A 20362-nucleotide genomic window follows, 5' to 3' on the forward strand; every position below is an offset into this window, starting at 1 on the left:
GGCCAGAGTTAAGTAGGTTGACAATACCAAGTATTTCTGAGGATCTAGGGAAACTGAAATTCTCATATGTGGCTGGTGGAGGTACAAAAATATTCAAATCACTTTGAAAAGCAGTTTGACAGTTTCTTATAAAATTTAACACCCACTTACATTGACTCAGCAATTCCACGTAAAAGAAATTTTAAAAATGTACTTGTCTACAAAGATACTTATTTTCGTAACAGCTTTATTCATAATAACCCAAAGGAGGAAATAATCCAAATGTCCATCATGAAATGATAACATATTGTGGTTTATTCCCCACAATGAAACATTACTCATCAATAAAAAGGAACAAAATACTGTTACAGGCAACACCATCTATTAATCACACACTTAAAAAAAGCAGTTTTATGAGTAAAAGAGGCCAGCTTTCAAAGAGTACAGTACATATGGTATGATTCTACTTGTATGAAATTTACAAGAATCAAAATAATCTAAAATGATAGAATTAGATCAGTGTTTAGGACAGGGAATGGGGAGTATTAACTGCAAAAGGTGAATAATAAAAGTTTTGAGGCTGAGAGAAGCCTTGTGTCTTAGATGGGGTAGTTATTTTTATGTTGTATAAATCTGTCAGAAACTCATCAAATTTTGCACATATCATGAGTACATTTTCTTATAAGTAAATAAAGCTTGTTTGTAAATCAAGAAACATGCTATGTGTTTGCATTTGTATGATACATATCCTACACTGCCCCACGCACACACTTTGGGTTTGCTTCTTACATACATATATTTTAATTTTACAACTTTAGTCTCATACCAGAAAGCCAATGTTCATTTAATAATTTTTTATTAAGGACCTGCTATGCACTCGGCTCCCTTCCAACTCTTCTACTCTTGGCAGTGTGTCAAGCAGGAAAAAGTCTGTTACCCACATTTACCAGTGAGCTATACCATAAACAAACAAAAGACATGATATAATGTCAGGCAATGATGAATTATGAGCCAAAAAGAAACTCAAGTTACAGCGACAGAGTGATGGGTGTGTGGTTTTAGACAGTGCACTCAGGAAAGCACTCCCTCATGAGGTGACGTCAGCTCAGAGACCTGACTGGGAGAGGCAGAGCCAGGCAGTATCTGGGGTAAGGGTGTTCCAGGTGAAGGGGAGGGCTTGTGCAAAAGACCTCACACTGCCAAGGCTTTTAGCATATGTGATGTTACAAACACGTTAAAAGCAAGTAACACTCATATCAGCTTCCAGGGTAAGTTAGTGATGTTGAACTAATTTCAGTTCATTTCAATATTAAAATCTTACAGTAGGAAAGTGCATCAACACCAGCATCAGTCTCTTCTGATTCATATCATTTGCAGCTATGAAGATCTCATTGATTTTTCATGTCAATACATTTGGATTAGGTGAATGTCATCCACATGAGAATTAGGGCCACGATAGAAAATGTCCTTGATTTTTTAGCTTTTAGAAAAATGTCTTCATAGAATATGTATGATTTTTTCCCTCTCTACTCTAAGAGCCTTGGGTATCTTGCTCTTTGAAGAATTACACAGTATTGTTTTTTCCTGATTGCTTCTTAATTCAATTAAAACACTGAGAAAGCGCCTAATATTTGTCAGTTTCTATGTTAGACACTTTACTTATAACAAGCCTCTAGGTGTGTATGTGTAGACACATACATATATAAACATACATACATACACATACATACACACATGCATATATTTTGTATAAATATCAATGTTATATTCATCTATATTTAAATATGTATATACATATATAATTTCACATATGCACCTATGATATATATTGCATAAACATATTTAATATATATCAAATATGTGTCTATACATGTATATAAAAGTTGGTATTTGTCAAATACATGTGTGTATATATGTATCATATACACGCCATTAGTCTATGTATATACACATACCATATATATTTTATAGATAAGAAAACAGAAGCTCAGAGATGTTAAATAATTTGCCTAAAGTGAAGGAAGAGTTGGTTCCAAGATCCACCTCCAAAATTTAGATTCATTTTATGCCAAAGACATAGATTTTCCTTTGGTACTGAAGGCTTACACAAAAGTAGGTAAACATAAGCTAGTGTCTAAATAGTAGGACCATCAGACCACTTACTACAGGCCTACCCTTTACATGATAAGATGTAAGTACAATGCCAAGTGTCTGGAGAGGATTTTGAAGAGATTATGTTTTATTAAACATTATTTGGTCTATAAATGTACAGCAACATATGTAGCCTTTGGCATTGAGGAATATATTTAAGGAATGAGAATATCAAATGAGGACTTTAGGTATCATTTTAGAAAAACTCAAGCTAGAAAGTCTCTGTGAACTGTGCTTGGCCAAAACTCAAACTTTGTAAAACTCAAACTGATAAATCTTCCAAACATTGCCTGACATATAAACAATTTGCTTTATCAGTGTTTCTGTAAAAGACAGAAATATATACATTGGTCTTACATAACTGAACTCCTAAAAATAAGCCAGAATATGTATGCATTTCAGTAAGCCATTATATAGAATGAAAATATTTGGGGGTAAGAAATTTAATGTTTTGAAAACTTGAAAAGGAAGTATCTCTCAACTTTCTTTAAGCTGGAGCTAGTGTATTACTCGGAGCTTTGAAATTTCCGATGGTGGGAATGGAGGGGATTTTAGAGGACTGGAGAATTTATGAAGCATAAAGATAAAATTCAGTTAGAAAGATAGTAATGGTAATAAGAGTGGCAATATCTATTGTGTGATAAATATGGCCTGGAACATGTTCTAAATTCTTTACATCAATTGCCTAATATGATTCTCCTGATTAATGAATTTCCACAGATGTGGAACCTAGATTCAGAGAGGTCAGAAACTTTCCCAAGTTCATACTAATGGCAGAACTGACCTCAGAGCACGGGCTTTTAATCAATGTGCTATAGATCATGACTCCAAATTTCACATGTGGGATAAACTGAAACTTTTCCTTTCTGAGAAACATTGTACATAATGTCCAAACTCCCAAATTATTTATAATAAATGCAATAGAAGCATTGTGATAAGCCATTACAATAATTTTCCTAAATAGTGTGTGACATTAACACATTTTTCTTATAATTAAGCATATAATATTTTATATAACTTACAAAAATAAATGTTGGATTCTTTCTGGGAACCTTCACTAGAGGGGAAAATGGAAGTGAAGATGTGAGGGACCATATAGCTCGCAAGTAACAGAAAAAAATGGGGTGCCCAGAAGTCACTGAGGGACAAAGAGTAACGATGTGCTCCGAATCTCCAAATTTCCCCATGCAACCCAGGCTACGGTATATGACCCAAGAATGTCTGTGAAATTGCCTGCTGTGCATGTAGGTTTGTACCTATTTACAATAAATTTTTACTTTACTTGAAAAACAAAACAAAATATTGTGTTCAGTCCTGCCTCTATCAGTAACTGGCTAAAGACCTGGGATATAATTTACGGCTTCAATTTTATTACCTATATCAATACCTGTTTTATTGGTATTATTGAATTGTTTGACTAACAGCTAACATGTTTTCTCTGATGCTTTAAAATTTTATGATCCTTATAAGATGATGAGGATAGTAAAAGGAAAGTCTGCTGATCTGTTTCTTCAACTTTGAATGCAAGCAGGAACAAAAGGCTTGTAAAATTAGTGTTGTGATGGAGGCCTATTTGTTTCTATAAAATCTAAAAATAAAACAAAAGATGTGTGCCGTCAGAGTGTCTAAAAGGAAGATAAGGAAGGGGCATTCAGGGTGTGTGTGGTTTGATGAGAAACATCCTCTGACAAATAAAGCAATAAGCACAGTCATTTGCAAAGCTTTTGTTCAAACTTTGAAAAGCATCTCTAGGCTATAAATTATTAAAGATATTAATTAAAAAGGGAGAGTTATTTACATTGTTAAAAGTACTTATGAGTTTGTAACATTGGCTTCTTCTTAGTTATAATTTAAAATATTTATTCATGTTTTTATATTAATATTTACATCCTTCATATAAAAATATCTCCATGTAATTGCATTTTTTCCTGAAGCAATGTTTCAGATATTTAAAACGATTATAAGAAACAATGTTGAAACACTACAGGAAAATTATATTTAGCAGTAATAAATTTCAAAATTCTTTCTTTCTTCTCTCCGAGTAATCAGGAGACCCCTGTAATCTTTTGACAATGTCTCTTCTTATTCCATCTACTGGGTTACCTTGTCATAATTTTCATGCCAATTTTAATGCCTGTGTAACTTATCCTTACCCTTTGTATACCTCATTTACCATTTAAGGTGCTGTTATTACAAATGATATGTTAGTCCTAGCAATCAAGGCTATTCCTATTTTTAACACAACTGTCTAATTTTAATTTTACTTGGCCTTCTTAACTGGCTAAGTTATCAGAATTCTTTATAATATAAACTTCTAATTTTATAGGCATATTAGCATTTCACATCATAGGAACAAAGTGATACCTGCTAAGTACATTTTTGGAGCAGATTATTGCTTTGAGGAAAAAGTATGAATTTATTGTGTTTATTATACTTATTACATATGAGTTATGTTGTAAAATTATCGTAGCACTCTGTTCAACCACCATCACAGGTAGCACCTCTGCTCAGCCCCTAAATAACCTGTAACTCTGAAAGCTGGACATGCTGAGCACACTATTCCGTGTTCTACTTGGACACAAAGCTTTGCAGGTGACAAAAAGGAAAATACTTTAATAACAGAGTCACTACTATCCTCTATCTACTTGTGGAGGGAGGTAAAACATTTGTTTCAAATCTCCAATTGTCTATTTCACATATGGCTATTTCTTTCTTTTTATTTTTTCAATTTACTTCTACAAGGTTTGACTGAAATGGCATATTTCATTATATTGTGTTGCTTCCCCTGATGTTTCTTGATTGACTCCATGTAAGGGTAAAATATTAAAACAAAACAAAACAAAACAAAAAACACCCCAAACATGTCAATTGACTTGCAAATTGTGTTTGCTTCTCTGTTTGCTGTAACAGGTAGTTATGGACCATGAACCTCCATGTTTGAGTCTGGCTCTCTTCTCCTTTCTTCAATCACATTCTGCCATGTCAACATACTGCTTTTGTTCAGTGACACATGTGTCTTAAAAGTAGAGGTCATTGTCATATTAAGGAGAGAGGAAAATCTTTCTTTTTTCTAATAGGCTGGTAATTACAATAATTACAAAACATTTTTCAAGTTTGTACCTTCCTGTATTCAAGAAGAGTACAGCATTTTACCTGTTAGACTGAGCAGGAAATGCTAAAACTACAAACTTTCCAGGACAGCATTTCCTTTCAAGGCAAACACTTTAAGTCCTTGGCCCAGGGAGAATGTTTGATAGGAGGAAACAAAAAATAACAATAATAAAGGAAAGTGTAGCTATGTAAATGTGGGGAACGACTTTCAGGTACCACTCAGACTAAAGTGTAAACAGTGCAGGTCATGCAGTAGTCACTCAATAAATAATGAATGGGGGAGGTTACAAAACTTTTCCATCACACAGAACAAAGCATATCTAGCCAAAAAGCTTTTTGTAAAAACTATTTTGAAAAAAGTCCTAGGAGAACTTATTTGCATTAAAAGATAAGCAAGCTTCTGAATTTGCAGCATTTGCACTGATTTATACAACAGTGATGAGGTGGAGAACCAACTAGAGCAGTGCTAATAGAGTCGGGAATACTGCACATTTGAAGCAGCACATTTTTGTTAGTTTAAAGACAGAATGCTGAATGAATTCAAACCAATTCGAAAGACAGTGTGATTTGCAAATGAGTCTGGGGCAAGAAAATGCTCTGTGTGACATGTTGGTCAATTTAGGTGCAGCATGGGAACTGGATTTACAGAATTAGAAGAAAGAAGAGGATGTTGCCTACCCAGGCGAAGTAGTACCCTGGTCACACCTGGCTTTCTTATGCCAAGGACGTAATATACAGCAACTACACCACAGTCTACTGACGGCCAACATGGACGAGGATACTCTTTACTTACATTTCTCTACACAGAGCTCCTCTGAGTAACTACTAGCAAATCAGCCCGGGTGGGCCTGTGGGTTAATACCAGGTAGTCATCCCTGACCTACCTCTTCAATAATGAGACTGGATTTGAAGTTAACAAGAAAATACATTTGTAGTTATTCCTGTATTTTTGTGATTAAGTTTGTCTATGATGGGTGTGTGCGTGTGAGCACGTACATGCACTTAGAGGTTTAATCACCATGTATCATTCTATTCATGACATAAATTCTGTACTTTTAGGTGAAACATTTTGTGATCTATCAAAAGCTGCTTCAGATGTCATACGCAGAAGTTACTGAACAAGGTGGATCTGATCAGCACTTTACATGATTACATTTCTGAACAGATTTTGTTGAAGATAACAATGATAATATTTTGCAAATATTAAAGTATTCATCTTTGATTTCCCTCCCCTTAAATATATTTTATTGAGAATTCTCATCTCCATATTTGGGAGGACGCTTCAGGGTCCCCAAGTCAGACAGAGGACAGATAGCTGAGCGCAGAGCAAAGCATGAGCTTCAACACCAAGCTTTGTGGAGAGACAGGGCTGATTCAATCCCTGTAGCTCCCAGACAATATGTCACAGGCTGAGCCTGAAAGAACAAATGGCATCTTTCAGAGTGAGAGAAGGCATCCCTTCCTGCCAAGTAAGTTGAATCTGAGGCTGGACTAGAAGAAGGAACACATGAAGCATCAAAACGCAGCCTGTGCTTCTGTTCCCTGGCGTGGGGAAGAAGGCAGTGTAAATGAATCAGGCAGACCCTAGGTTCCCTCTGCTTCCCCCACCTCCCATCATATGAGAGGTAATCTTGAGGAAAGGAAGAGGCTTTCTCTAGAAACAGACAGTTAATCTGGCAAAGACTGAAGGTAGAAGGTACTCTGCTGACTTCTTTCCCATTTATGACTATGGAAGGAGGTGCCCAGCAACCTTAGGGGGAAGCCACCTCGCAGCATCCTTGCTGGAACAGCGTGATGAGCTGAGAGCTCCTATGAATGTGCTCCCTCAGCTTCCTGTGATGTCAGGTGCCCAGAGTTCTCACGTACTGGATGAGGGTAGAGAAGGTGGCCTAGGGGACTGATGGACTCCTCAGAGCAACAGCCCTGGCAGAGAGGGGAAGTCACTGGAGAGCTGTTACCAAAAGGGAGGGTTATATTGATCCTGAAATCCAATAGGTCTGATCTCAGGAGGAGCCAGACAGCAAGACCGAAACTGACTAGTGTTTCCTAGGAGTGTTTTTTTGAGCTTTAATAAAGAAATTTTAGATGCTTAATTCTGTATTAGTTCAGTCACATACCATATGAGTCATATTACCCAGATATCTTTTAAAATATTTTAATACCAAAATGACATACTTAATAGGTGAGATATAACTTTAGTGCACAAACAGAAAAAAGAAAAGTACATGTGCCAAAATGGAGAAGCACTTGTGTGGTGAAGTGTTACAGAATGAGTCTTAGCACATAAAAAGCAGGTTTGATATTAGTAATGTATTGTTATTGTCATTATCAATTAAGATATCGATGATGATTTCGTTCCTCCCTGGTAAAATTGTATATATTTAAAGAAAGTAATTTCTTAAAGACTCTGTAAATAAACAGGGATATGGTCAAATGTAAGAACTTTCAGAAATGAAACATACATGTATATTAATGAATGGTTTTAAAATCAGGTTTAAGAGATCACTTAACACTCCAGATGTCAAGGATGAAACAGTTACGGACTCTGATATGCAAGAAAGTAGCTTGTCACCAATGCTACATACATACATCACAAGGAAATTGATTTTAAAATTTAAGAAGAATTTATGAAAACGAACCTAATAAACACTGGGTGAGACATTCTGAAATGTCCTTTTATGATCGTCTTTAGAATATGCTTTAGGCTTTAACATAGCTAAAGATATGAAGAAAAACTACCAATATTGTCTTCCATGTCTTTTAAAATTTTAAATGCATTTCCTTATAGATATTTATTGGATTTCCTGTTTCATGCTCACTCCTGCTAACAGTCACACACATACACAAGACTACTCAATATGGCTAATGATTACACTAAAAATTCTCAAGCTTAATTTCCTGAATATGGGCTTCTGTAAAGTTTTGTCTCACACATGTTCAGTCTAGATGTTAAGTCATGCTTAGCTGCTTTTGATATAGAAGGCAATGCCTGATATGAATTTGTGAATATACTGATTTGTTCTCACAACTGATGTCATTATATAAAATTTGATATTAAGCCTTGATGTATGATTGTATTAAGATGTAATATCACTATTTTTCTTCACCTGTCTGAGCAGGAAAAAAAAAAACCCTCATCCATCTTATAAATGCACCAGTCTTTATTACATGAAATGGTTAGTAGTGATTTCTGGTAAAAATTTTAAATAATTGATAGAACCTCTTAGCTGAAAAATTCATGCCTTCAACTGCTGTTATTTGTTTTCAAGAAAAACAAAGCAATATACAGTCCTTTGTAAGCAAATGTTCTAAGCAATGTAACTCCTTTATGAAATGCGAAGGTAATAAAACAAGTCTTTATTTCATAAGAGGAGGGAACAAGGCACAGAAAGGTTATGTAATTTGTTCATAGCTCACAACTAGGCATTGGTAAAGTCAAGAAGTCAGATTATCTGCTCTTTTAAGCATAAACCATAGCTTTCTCAAAGAAACTGCATGAAATAAATCAGGAGCAACAGACCTTCCAGTTTAAAATTTGTGATTAAAAAAAATGCCCTACAGTAAAGCATAATTAAATCTTCAAATTCTTTAATGTAGTTCAGTTTCAGAATTTAAGATGAGCTTCACTTTTTAGGTTAAAAAAATGGACGTCTGAATTCACTTCATTATCACTTTGATGTGCAAAAATCATGGAGGAACTCTCTTCCAGGAAGACTTCAAGACATTGCTGTTTTTGAAACAATAATTCTCACTCCCACTCATCCTTGAAATGAGGCTGTCTTGACAGCCTGAGTGGGTGGAGTGGGAAAAGAATGCTTCATGGAGCCATGTAATACTTCAGGTAAAGATAGGACTTGTGAAAAATACCCTGTTCAAGAGAAAAGCTGATATACACAAAGGAACTGCCATTTTTCAGATATTTTATTTTTTCAGATCACCTTTCTTCTCCTACCTACCCTCCTTTCCCGAAGCAATGTCTGAGCTTTTCTTTGCCGAAGGCTAAACTGGAGGGAGAGAAAGTGAAGAAAAGGAACAAGCAGCTTCTCGGGAGGTCCTGAACTTGTGCCAGTCTGCCTGCATGACTATGCATGAGAGATGGCAGAGCTAGGACAGCGCTGCTGTCAGAAAGGCAGGGTTCAGTGTCATGATCTCAGCTTGGTCGCATTCCTTTGCCTTTGGTGTGGGTTAGGGTAACTAAACACCATGTGAGCGGCAAGGGTGGGGATCAACTTTTAAATGCACACACCTAGATTTTTTTTTAATGTTGTGACTAGTTTAGTTCCTTTAAAAACAATAAAGTCTGTGCTAACTCATATACAATCATGTTGAGGCCCTTTAGGTAGAGTCTCAATAATGGAAGAAAGGATTAAGAAGGATAAAACTGGCATTTATAAGGTGAATTTTTATCTTTATGAAAAAGGTATACTTTCATAATATAATCATTTATTTCCCTGTTCCACTTTAACGCTCATAAATGATCTACCTTTTCTTTTGCAAAAGAGCAAACAAGTCTAAAATATTTATTTTCTTAGGAAAATATACGTGCTCTTACGATCCCTGTTTTATAGTTGAAGAAAATGAGGGTCAGAGAGGTTAAGTGTCTTCCTAGGGTCACACAGCTAGTAAATGTTGGAGTCAGAGTTCAAACCCAGGCAGTCTCCCTCTAGAGTCTACATACACGATTAACCACTTCACTGCAAGTTAAGTACTTGAGAATTCTGGGAGGGATATGAAACCAAAAGGAAACTGATACACAGAGAGACAAATAACAGTCTTCACATGGTTAAAGATTGGGGTTGGGGAGGAAAAAAGTGAGCTTGGACAGTCATCACAAAAGAGTGGCCATGTAGTTTACAGTTTTCAAGCCAGGGAAGCCCCAGGCTGTGGCAAGTTCCAGGGTATAACCATGGACAGAGTTGCTGTAGAGAAGTTTTGGGAATTAGGTCTGAAGCTGTTTGATGAATCTCTCATGTGAATTTTGAATTTACACTGAAACAAATAGTAGATTAGAATGTGGTAAAAAAATGACAACGGTTGGGCAGGGTTAACCATATGGTTTGGCCCAAAGCAGAGGTGATATTCTACAAAAGTGAACTTGTGATAATTTGGAAGTGACCGAGGGAGACTTAACTTGTTTTATGGCAAGTGAATTGCAGCCATCAGATTGTAGCCTTCAATTTCAATGGAAAGACAGGATATGCAAATAAATTTTAAAATGCTGTTAATCTATAAATGGCCCAGGACTACTGACATAAACCTGAATCGATCTTTCTTTGGGGATAAGATTCATGAAAACTGATATGCTTTAAAAAACCAAAAACAAAAAAAAAAACTTCCCCTCCTTTTAACCTCATCTTCTAACACACATCCTTAGTGGCACAGCATTACAGAGATGATGGAATGACACTAACCAGATTCTAACCATACTAACTACAAGCTCACAGGATCATCCTTGAATTAATGCTGTTTTCCACAGCTCTCCACCTCTCTAATCAAGATACACTCATGGAATTGACTGAAATAAACAGTCACGCTCTGAAACGTGTCCCCAAATCATCATAAATAGTAAATGTAACAACAAAGTAGCAAGGAAATCGCCTTGTTCAAGAACTCTATGGTGTTTACAGATAAATCTCTGAAATGCAAGTGAGATCGAGTTCCAATGAGCTTCTCTTCTTTTTAATACTGTATTTTAAAAAAGAGAAAATGCACATGAATGTTTTTAATCTGCTCCAGGGGACTCTCATCGCTTTTACTATCTATATTTTTAGTGGCGCTCCGCGACTGCTCACACTGCTGGAGTGCCTGGCACTGGGGACAGAAAAGCAATGGACCGTGGTCAAGAGTAACCATCATAGCCGTTTCACTTTGAGCAGGCTCTTTGCCCAAAGTCCTAATTCAAGTGATGTTAAAGAGCTCTCCAGAGGTTGTAAAGAAAGCCAATTGCAAATGTGTAGCCCACAAAATCACTTTTATTTGCTTTGAAGTATACTTATGGAAGATTTTTCATTCTGCTGTTCTTTATTGTTAGGTCCCTGGTCTCTGCAAAGTGGGCAAGGCAGCACCTTGCTGTATTTGGCCAAGAGGCCAATTGCAAGAATGATAGGTCATTTTATTACTGTTTTTTTTTTTTGAGAAATGTTCTCCAAGTGCAAGAAATCACACTGTGCTCTAAAAAAAAATCTTGTTTTCTCAACTAACAGATGGATTATAATTTCTATGTGGTCCCTGACAAATGAATAACATTGTGCTAGAATTCCTAGATGGAGGTGCTTACACAGTGAAGGTGACATCTGTTTTGTTCACACTTTAATCTGCATCTAATTTAACATTGACTTTTTAAGAAGTACTTACATTTAAGCTTTTGTGGTTTTCCTTCACAGTATCATTTTCTTGCAAAAATAAAATAATTAAAGGGATTCGAGGCAAATTTCCCTATACTCCTATCATAATTCTCTGTAATACAGTCTACTTCTTGATGACTCTGGTGTGCCCATTTTTTCATGTTAAGTGTAGCAGTATTACGGATAGGTTCTACATTTTTACCAGGTTTCTTTCTGCAGTTGCTTATCACCCCACATCATAGATATCCACCTATGGCAGTATCATTGATTAAGAAAGCCATATTTTTTCCATTGCTTTAATAGATCACTTTGTTGTATATTAAATTTCCATACATATTTAAATTTATTAATGGACTTCCAATTCTGTTTTGATTACTGGTTTGACTCCTAAGTTTATTTTTAAATATATTTACTTTAACACTAGTGACACCGTGGTAACTCAATATCTTCTTCTTGTTCTTTACACTTACTACAAAATATCTCTAATAGACACAAAAATACAGTTTAAAAAAAGCCCGTGAATGCTTTACCATCGTCTTATAATTTCCATGCCCATTCATTACAGATTTCCCTTTCTTCCTACTGTCTGATTAATCATATTTTCTCTATTGCATTTTTAACTCATTTGTAAGTTATTAACTCTATTTATATTCTTTTCATGAGAATACAGTGTATACCATTTCATTTATACACTTGACTTGAAACCTGAAGTTCATCAAAATCACCAGTCCCTCCTGAACAGTTCAGGACATTAGAAGTCTGATCTCACTCTCCTTTCTTTCATGAGATTTTATTATAGTAGTTTTGGTCCATCTTGTTTTTAATTCTGTACCCTAATCTTTTATTGAAATTGTTATAAACTAAAGTGCTCATTAGAGTTTATCCATATGGTTTCCAAGTTCATCAAAATGTTTTCCTCCCTCCTGGGCTTCATAAACTTCCCGCTGAAATTCACGTAGACATTCTGAGGGTGATGACCCAGAAATGGTGACATCTCTAAACCTCTGTCTGAAAGCATATTTGTTTTGCTATAATCTTGAATGCTAGTACAAGTAAGCATGGAGTTCGCTATTCACCATCATTTTCCCTTGGCTCAGACATGTTCTTGATGCAAGACATTGTTCTTTCTTCTCCTCTGACCTCATCCCTCCTTCCACATGGATGCCCCTGGCTTGTTTACTCAGTTTATTCCTGTCTTGCTCAACTCTCTCCTCAGCGAGGATTTCTCTAGGGCCACCGCCTGCACCCTGACTGTGATGTGTTATCCTTGATCTGTATATGATATTACATGCCTGCCTCTCCCACTGGAAAGTCAAAATCATGAGAATAAGTATTCTTTCATTTCTTGCTGTATCACCACTAACTAGAACAGTGCCTGCCATATGACAGGTCCTCAGCATATGGTTGTTGAGAGAATGTATAAAATTTATAGTCTTCATGGTAGATTTTGTACTGAAGGAGTGGTTAGCAATTCTGGTTGCTCATTAGATCACCAGAAGATCTTTAACAACATACCTATGCCCCAGATCAGACCCTTAGGTTTTAGATTCATTTGGTCTGGTGTGGTGACAAAGCATCAGTATTTTTAAAGTGCTACCCAACAAATTCTAGTATGAATTTAGTGTGGAGGACCAGAGACGATGCCTCTCCATTTCTCTTTCAGTTTGCTTCTCTCAATAGAGTACAAATATATTAATTACATTCCAATTTATCAAATTTAAAACATATTTTATTACTGCATTTCCAGTCTGTACCAGGCCATATTGACTACAGCTTCAGAATAAAATAATCATCATTCCCAACTTCAGGACACTTTGTGTGCATTCTGCCCTTGCCTGTCCCTCACACTAACAAGTAAAATCCTTTAGAATTCTCATTTTCCTCTCCTCCACACAGACACACTTGAGACTTTCACATGCTGTCACTGTTTTCTCTTCACATTCTTTACAATGCTTTATTTTTTGTGGTGCTTTTCTAAAAATGTTAATCCTATACTACATATACTAGTAAGTATAATGTGGTAAACATATATACATGTATAATAGCATATATAATAGGACAAAGAATTCTGATGGCCTACTGAACAGCCACTTAATAGTTCTTCGTTCTTCCTTGCTCACAGAACTATGTGATTTTAATTTTAGGAGTGAAGCATTCAGCTGAGTGGACAAATCCTCCTTAACCTAAGACAATCATTATCATAGCCCTTGTTGCCATGAATTTTCTTATAGATGAGCTTATCATTCAGTTTTGGCCAATGAGTAATTAGAGGAAGGCTGTTAGCATGCTTATGAGAAAGGTTATTTTTCTCTGAAAAAAGATAAATGTGTCAGAAAAATGACTCCTTCTGCTTCCTCTTTGTTCTGTGAGAATATGAGACCGGGTTCTACAGCAGCCATCTTGTGACCGTGAGACGACGGTATGCTAATAAGGACTAAATGGTAGCAGAGAAAGGACCAGCCAAGACAGAAAACAGCAAAGGCGGTAGTAACAACAATCCTCGCAAAAGAACAATGGGACCTTAACTTCTGGGGTTCCTGTAAAGTAAAAAATAAATGTTCTATGTTTATTCTCCTCTCAGAATTTCTGTCATTTGCACTTTAATACAATCAAACTGGACACAAGTTTCCTTTCACTTTCAAAAACTCGTATGTAACACATTTTTTTCCAAACTGCAATTACACTTATAATCAACTTATATTTAACTACATGGTACAAGATGCCCCACCACTGATAATATTCCTCTTCCCTCCTGTTGAGATTAGAGTATCTTTTTCTAGGCACACTGTTGAAATGCCCCTGGAATCCTTGCATCTATGTGAACATAATTTCCCTTTGCTTAACAGTATAAAAATTTGAGGTCCCAGTCTTTTAACTCAAGATTTCATAAATTGCGCTGTTTTTCAGTTTTCAGTGTGCGGATTTAATGTCCCATGTTAGTCTGCTTTGCTTTTCCTTGCGGTGGCTCTACGTCAGGAGGTGCAGGACATTTCTTTTGTCTTTCAGACGTTTTAAAGGCACACCCAGGGACTTTGTGTTTTCTGCTAATCCTGAGTGAATACTTTCCACTATCATCAGATCAGCAAATATTTCCTCTCTAAAAGTTTGCCCCTACTTGTTTCTTTTTCTTCTTTTAGAATGTGAACTGTTTTTATGAGCCATTTCCTTAATCCAACCTCCAGTACCTTCAGTTTGTCTCGTATCACTGGACTTTGCTCACTGACAGTGACATGAGATAATTTTTGATCTCCTAGGCCACTGTTTCAGTCCTCAACAGTGTCCATCTTCTCATGATGTTTTTTGATAAAAGCAACCTGAAAGTCATTTTCAAGTTAATATTTTAGTGATCTACTTGAAAATTCTATTACTGTTGTTTTGGGTAAAGTTTTAGCCTTCTTCCTAAAACACCTCTGTTTCTCAGGTGATGCTGTTTCTGCTGGTGCAGGAACCACACTTTGGGGATCACTGTTTTAGGCAAAGGGATCTTTGAGTCACTTTGAAAATGTATTTAAATTCTTGAGAAAGCAATAGCACATTCAGCTGTTCACACTGTACTTGCTACTCTTTCGCCTTTCTTGTTTGATTATTTGTACCTTTTCCAAGGGAAAAGAAGTGCCATTACTTCTCTACTCTGCTTCCTTCCCAACACTTCAAACAGGAAATGCACGCTAGTGGATTCTTCCATTAGTTATACAGGGTGAATTACCAGCCCGGAAGAGCTAAAGCACTGTGATTCCCTGCCTTAGATGCATCACACATAAAGCAGTGTCACCCTTCCTCCATGACGGTCTGTGATGAGTGATCTGCAGAATGGATAAAAGCAAAGGAGCTGCTGTGTGGCATTTGCTTTTATTACTGTAAATGATATCATGTGTTTGCATTTACTTTAAAGTTGATCAGATGTAACAGGAGACAGTGTTGACAGATGCTAAAAAAAAGTGTTAACTTTTCCTTTCATCTTTCTTGCTTATGTGTATCTGGTATCATAGGATTCTCAGATAGTTTTATTAGCTGATAGGTGAAATGTTGTACAAAATACCCACACAAAGAATTTCATTGTTAGAAAGAACTGTCTGTAACTCTATAAATGATACAGTCAAACTGCATGGTTCATGTATGGTAACACCAGACATTTTAACTAAATAAAATGGTTTTGTATAAAAGTGCATTGTTAAAAGAAAATTATTTTGTTTTGAATGTAAATTGAATTTATACTCACTGAGTCCAGTCATGCAGACAATTGGTTTATGCTATATGTGGTTTTCAATATATTTAATACCACTGATTTATATGAATTGAGGTACAGTAACTCTTGGCATTAAAATTATTATCAAAGATTACATTATTTTATTTCCTATATAGTAATTAACCTAAATGGATATCACAGATAGCAAGTGTTTGTAGGCCTGCCTTCAAGCAGATAGAAGGATTCTGTTTTATCCCACAGAGTTAGTGTAGGATCCCTTGGGAAAGTATAAAGATACTCTGTCTATAACACTGTACATATCTATCAGTATATAAACTTTATCTCATACTGAATGAAATGGGAAAACATCTTGCAACTATAAACATACATTTTAATTTTCATCATAATTGCTTTGCAATTCTACTTCAAAAACCAGAAATACATAAAACAGAAAAAGTTGATTACTTAGACTTTTTAGCAAGACAAAAGCAAAGAAAGTTTCTAATTGTCCTGAGAGCATTTTACTTTTCATTGCTTTTCACTCATTTACTGTCAAGTGAGGCTGATCTCAGTCTGCCTTGGGATCCATCTTTGAAGAAGACAAGCTACTCTCTAACAGAAGTCGAGGAAAGCCACAAGAAATGAAGACAGAGAAAAAGGTTCAGGTGGTAGAGAGATATATAGTTATACCAAGAGCTAGGAGAGGTTAGATCAGCCAGTAAGTGCTCCTGGCATGGTGAAGCCAAACTAACAAACAAGTAAGAAAAAATTGAGCAAAATAATGTCAAACCTACCACCAAATTTATCATAAAGAGCCAAAAGGATTTCCTACCAGAGGAGACAGACGGTATCCTGGATCCTACCATCTCAAGGTCATCTCAGATACCCTGCTCCAATTCTCCATGACTATTTTTGAGCAAAGAGGAAAAAGGCAGGATGAAGAGATGTTGAGCAATTATCCAAAAAGATTATTTAAATAATCCAAAGTTTAAACCAGATTGGGAATTTTTTCTCTCACTACCTAGTTTAGGATGAGACCTGATTAGTTAACATAGGATGACTGTATGTGGTGGTCTAGACAACTTGATGTGAGAAGTAGGATTATGCTTGTTATTCCAACATCAAATCAGATTTAGCATTTTTTACCATTTAAATTTTTCAGAAAATAAATAAATAGTATTATTTCATAGTTCCTTCAAAATAATATGGGATGAATTTCTGGCTTCCTCAATAGTTTCACTTATTAGCATTTGAGATGCAAGTATGATGAATGGATTTCTTACTTTAACACACAGTTGTATCTTAATAACCCGGCTCTCTTCTCCCAGCCCTTTCCAGGGACCCAGAAACTAAAACTTACATTTCAAGGACTACTTGCAGAGTCCTTGTTGATACAACAGTGTTCTGGAACAACTTATGGTACTGGTTGGTGGTGCGAGAAATATGTGATGCTGCTCTCCTCTAGACCCTTGACATACCAGTTAGCTATGCCTTGGATCTTGTGGCAGTCTGGGAGATTAACAGTTGTGCAAGTCCATTAATAGATACGCAAGTCAATGGGAAACCTGAGGTATTGTAGGTCAGGCGTGTGCGAAATATGTACGCGAAATATGTACACGAAATACAATCTGAGCTGTTTAGCTGTAGAGAATATCATTTGTCTTTTATCATAGTGTAAATCTACATTTACTTACATTGCTATTTTGAAAAGTTTTTTACTATTCAATAACGATTTGTGCCATAAGTGCAAAAAAGTGCATGTTTAATTAAAAATTAAGCAAGGATATATAGAGAATATTCCATCCAAAAGCAGCAGAATATATATTCTTTTCAAATACATGTGGAACATTCTCCAGGATAGATCACATACTAGGCCACAAAACAAGTCTCAGTAAAATCAAGAAAAACTGAAATCATATCAAGCCTCTTCTCCACTTACAGCGCTATGAGACTAGAAATAAACTACAAGAAAAAGTGCAAAAAAACACACACACATGGAGGCCAAACAATATGCTACTAACAACTAGTGGGCCACTGAGGAAATCAAAGAAGAAATTTTTTAAAATACCTGGAGAAAAATGAAAATGAAAACAAAATGATCCAAAATCTGTGAGAGGCAGCAAAAACTTTTAAGAGAAAAGTTAATAATGAGACATGCCTACCTCAGGAAACAAGAATAAACAACTCTTAAATAAACAACCTAACCTTATACATAAGGGAACCAGAAAGGGAAGAACAACCAAAACCCGTTATTAGAAGGAAAGAAATCATAAAGATCAGAGTAGAAATAAATGAAATAGAGACTAAAAAAAAAAAAAAAAAAGAAAAAGAAAAAATTTAAAAAACTAAGAACTGGTACTTTGTAAAGATAAACAAAATTGATAAACCTTTAGCAAGACTCATCAAGGAAAAACAGAGAGGATCCAAATCAATAAATTCAAAAATGAAAAAATGGAAGTTACAATGGCCACCACAGAAATACAAAGGATCACAAGAGACTACTATAAACAATTATATGCCAATAAAATGGATAACCTAGAAAAAAATGCACAAATTCCTAGAAACATACAATCACCCAAGACTGAACCAGGAAGAAATAGAAAATATGAACAGATCATTTACCAGTAATGAAACTGAATCAGTAATAAAAAAAAATTTTCCAACAAACAGAAGTCCAGGACCAGATGGCTTCACAGATGAATTCTACCAAACACTTAGAGAAAAGTTAACACTTATCTTTCTCAGTCTATTTCAAAAAAATTGCAGAGGGAGGAAGGAATGCTTTTGAACTCATTCTATGAGGCCTGTATCACCCTGAAACCAACACTAGACAAAGGTATCACAACAAAAAGGAAACTATAGGCAAATATCGCTGATAAAAATAGATGCAAAAATCCTCATCAAAATGTTATCAAATGGAATTTAACAACACATTAAAAAGATCAGGCATCATGTTTAAGTGCGATTTATCCCAGGGGTGCAGAAATGTCACAATATCTGCAAATCAATTAACACGATACATCCCATTAACACAATGAAGAATAAAAATCATATGATCATCTCAATGGATGCAGAAAACCTTCTGAAATAATTTGGCATCCATTTATGATAAAAACTCTCAACAAAGTGGGTATAGAGAGAACATACCCCAATATAATTAAGGCCATATATGACCAGGCCAGAGATAACATCATATTCAACAGTGAAAAGCTGAAAGCATTTCCTCTAAAATAACGGACAAGACAAGGATGCCCATTGTTGCCATTTTTATTCAAATAGTATTGGCAGTACTAGTCACAAGATTCAGATAAGAAAAAGTAAAAGGAATCCAAATTGGAAAGTAAAAAGTAAAATGTCATTTTTTGCAGATGACATGATACAAGACATAGAAAATCCTAAAAATGCCTTCAAAAACCTACTAGAACTCATCAATTAATTTGTTAAAGTTGCAGGATACAAAATTAATATACAGAAATCCGTTGCATTTCCATGCATTAACAAAGAAATTATCATAAAGAGAAATTAAGAAAACAATCCCATTTAAAATTGCATCAAAAAGAATAAAACACCTAGGGATAAATCTAACTAAGGAGGTAAAAGACCTGTCATAGGAAAACTATAAGACACTGATGAAAGAAACTAAGGATGGCACAAAGAACTGGAAGGATATAAAGTGGAAGAATTAACATTGTTAAAATGACCATACTACTCAAGGCAATCTACAGATTCAAACCAATCCCCATCAAAACACTAATGGCATATATCACAGAACTAGAACAAATAATTCTAAAATTTGTATGGAAATACAAAGATTCCAACTAGGCAAATCAATCTTGGGAAAGAAAAAAGAGCTGGAGGTATCATGCTGTCTGATTTCAAACTATACTACAAAGCTATAATAATTAAAACAGTATAGTATGAGCATAAGAAAAGACATCTAGATCAATGGAACAGAATAGAGGCCCAGAAATGAAGTCACATGTACGTGGGCAATTAATCTATGACAAAGGAGTAAAGAATAATAATGTGGAAGAGGTAAATTTTTCAATAAATGGTGTTGGGAAAACTAGACAGCTACATGCAAAAGACTCAAACTGGACTACTCTTTCACACCATGCAGAAAAATAAATTCAAAATGGATTAAAGACTTAAATGCAAGATCTGAAACCATAAAAGTTCTAGAAGAAAACCTAGGCAATATGGTCTTTCATGTCAGTCTTAGTAATATTTTTTTGGCTATGTTTCCTCAGGCAAGGGGAACAAATGCAAAAATAAACAAATAGGACTATATTAAACTAAAATGCTTTTGCAAGGTGAAGGAAACTATCAACAACAAAAAAAAGTTCACTTACTAAATGGGAGAAGATATTTGCAAACAATATATCCAATAAGGAGTTAATATCCAAAATATACAAAGAACACATACAACTCAACATCAAAAAAAACAAAACTGATTTTAAAAAGGTGCATAGGATCTGAAGATACATTTTTTTCCCCAAGGAAGACATACAGATGGGCAACAGGCACTTGACAATATCAACTCATCATCAGGGGAATGCAAAATCAAAATCACAATGAGCTGTCACTTCAT

General features: G+C 35.4%; 1 long non-coding RNA gene across 1 annotated transcript in view; it reads right to left on the reverse strand.

Moving 5' to 3' along the window:
• LOC141578483 (uncharacterized) overlaps positions 1–20362 on the reverse strand; it is a 186787-nt gene that overhangs the window by 151653 nt on the left and 14772 nt on the right. The window lies entirely within an intron of this gene.

This window comes from Camelus bactrianus, chromosome 8, assembly GCF_048773025.1.
Source record: "Camelus bactrianus isolate YW-2024 breed Bactrian camel chromosome 8, ASM4877302v1, whole genome shotgun sequence".
NCBI lineage: Eukaryota > Metazoa > Chordata > Mammalia > Artiodactyla > Camelidae > Camelus > Camelus bactrianus.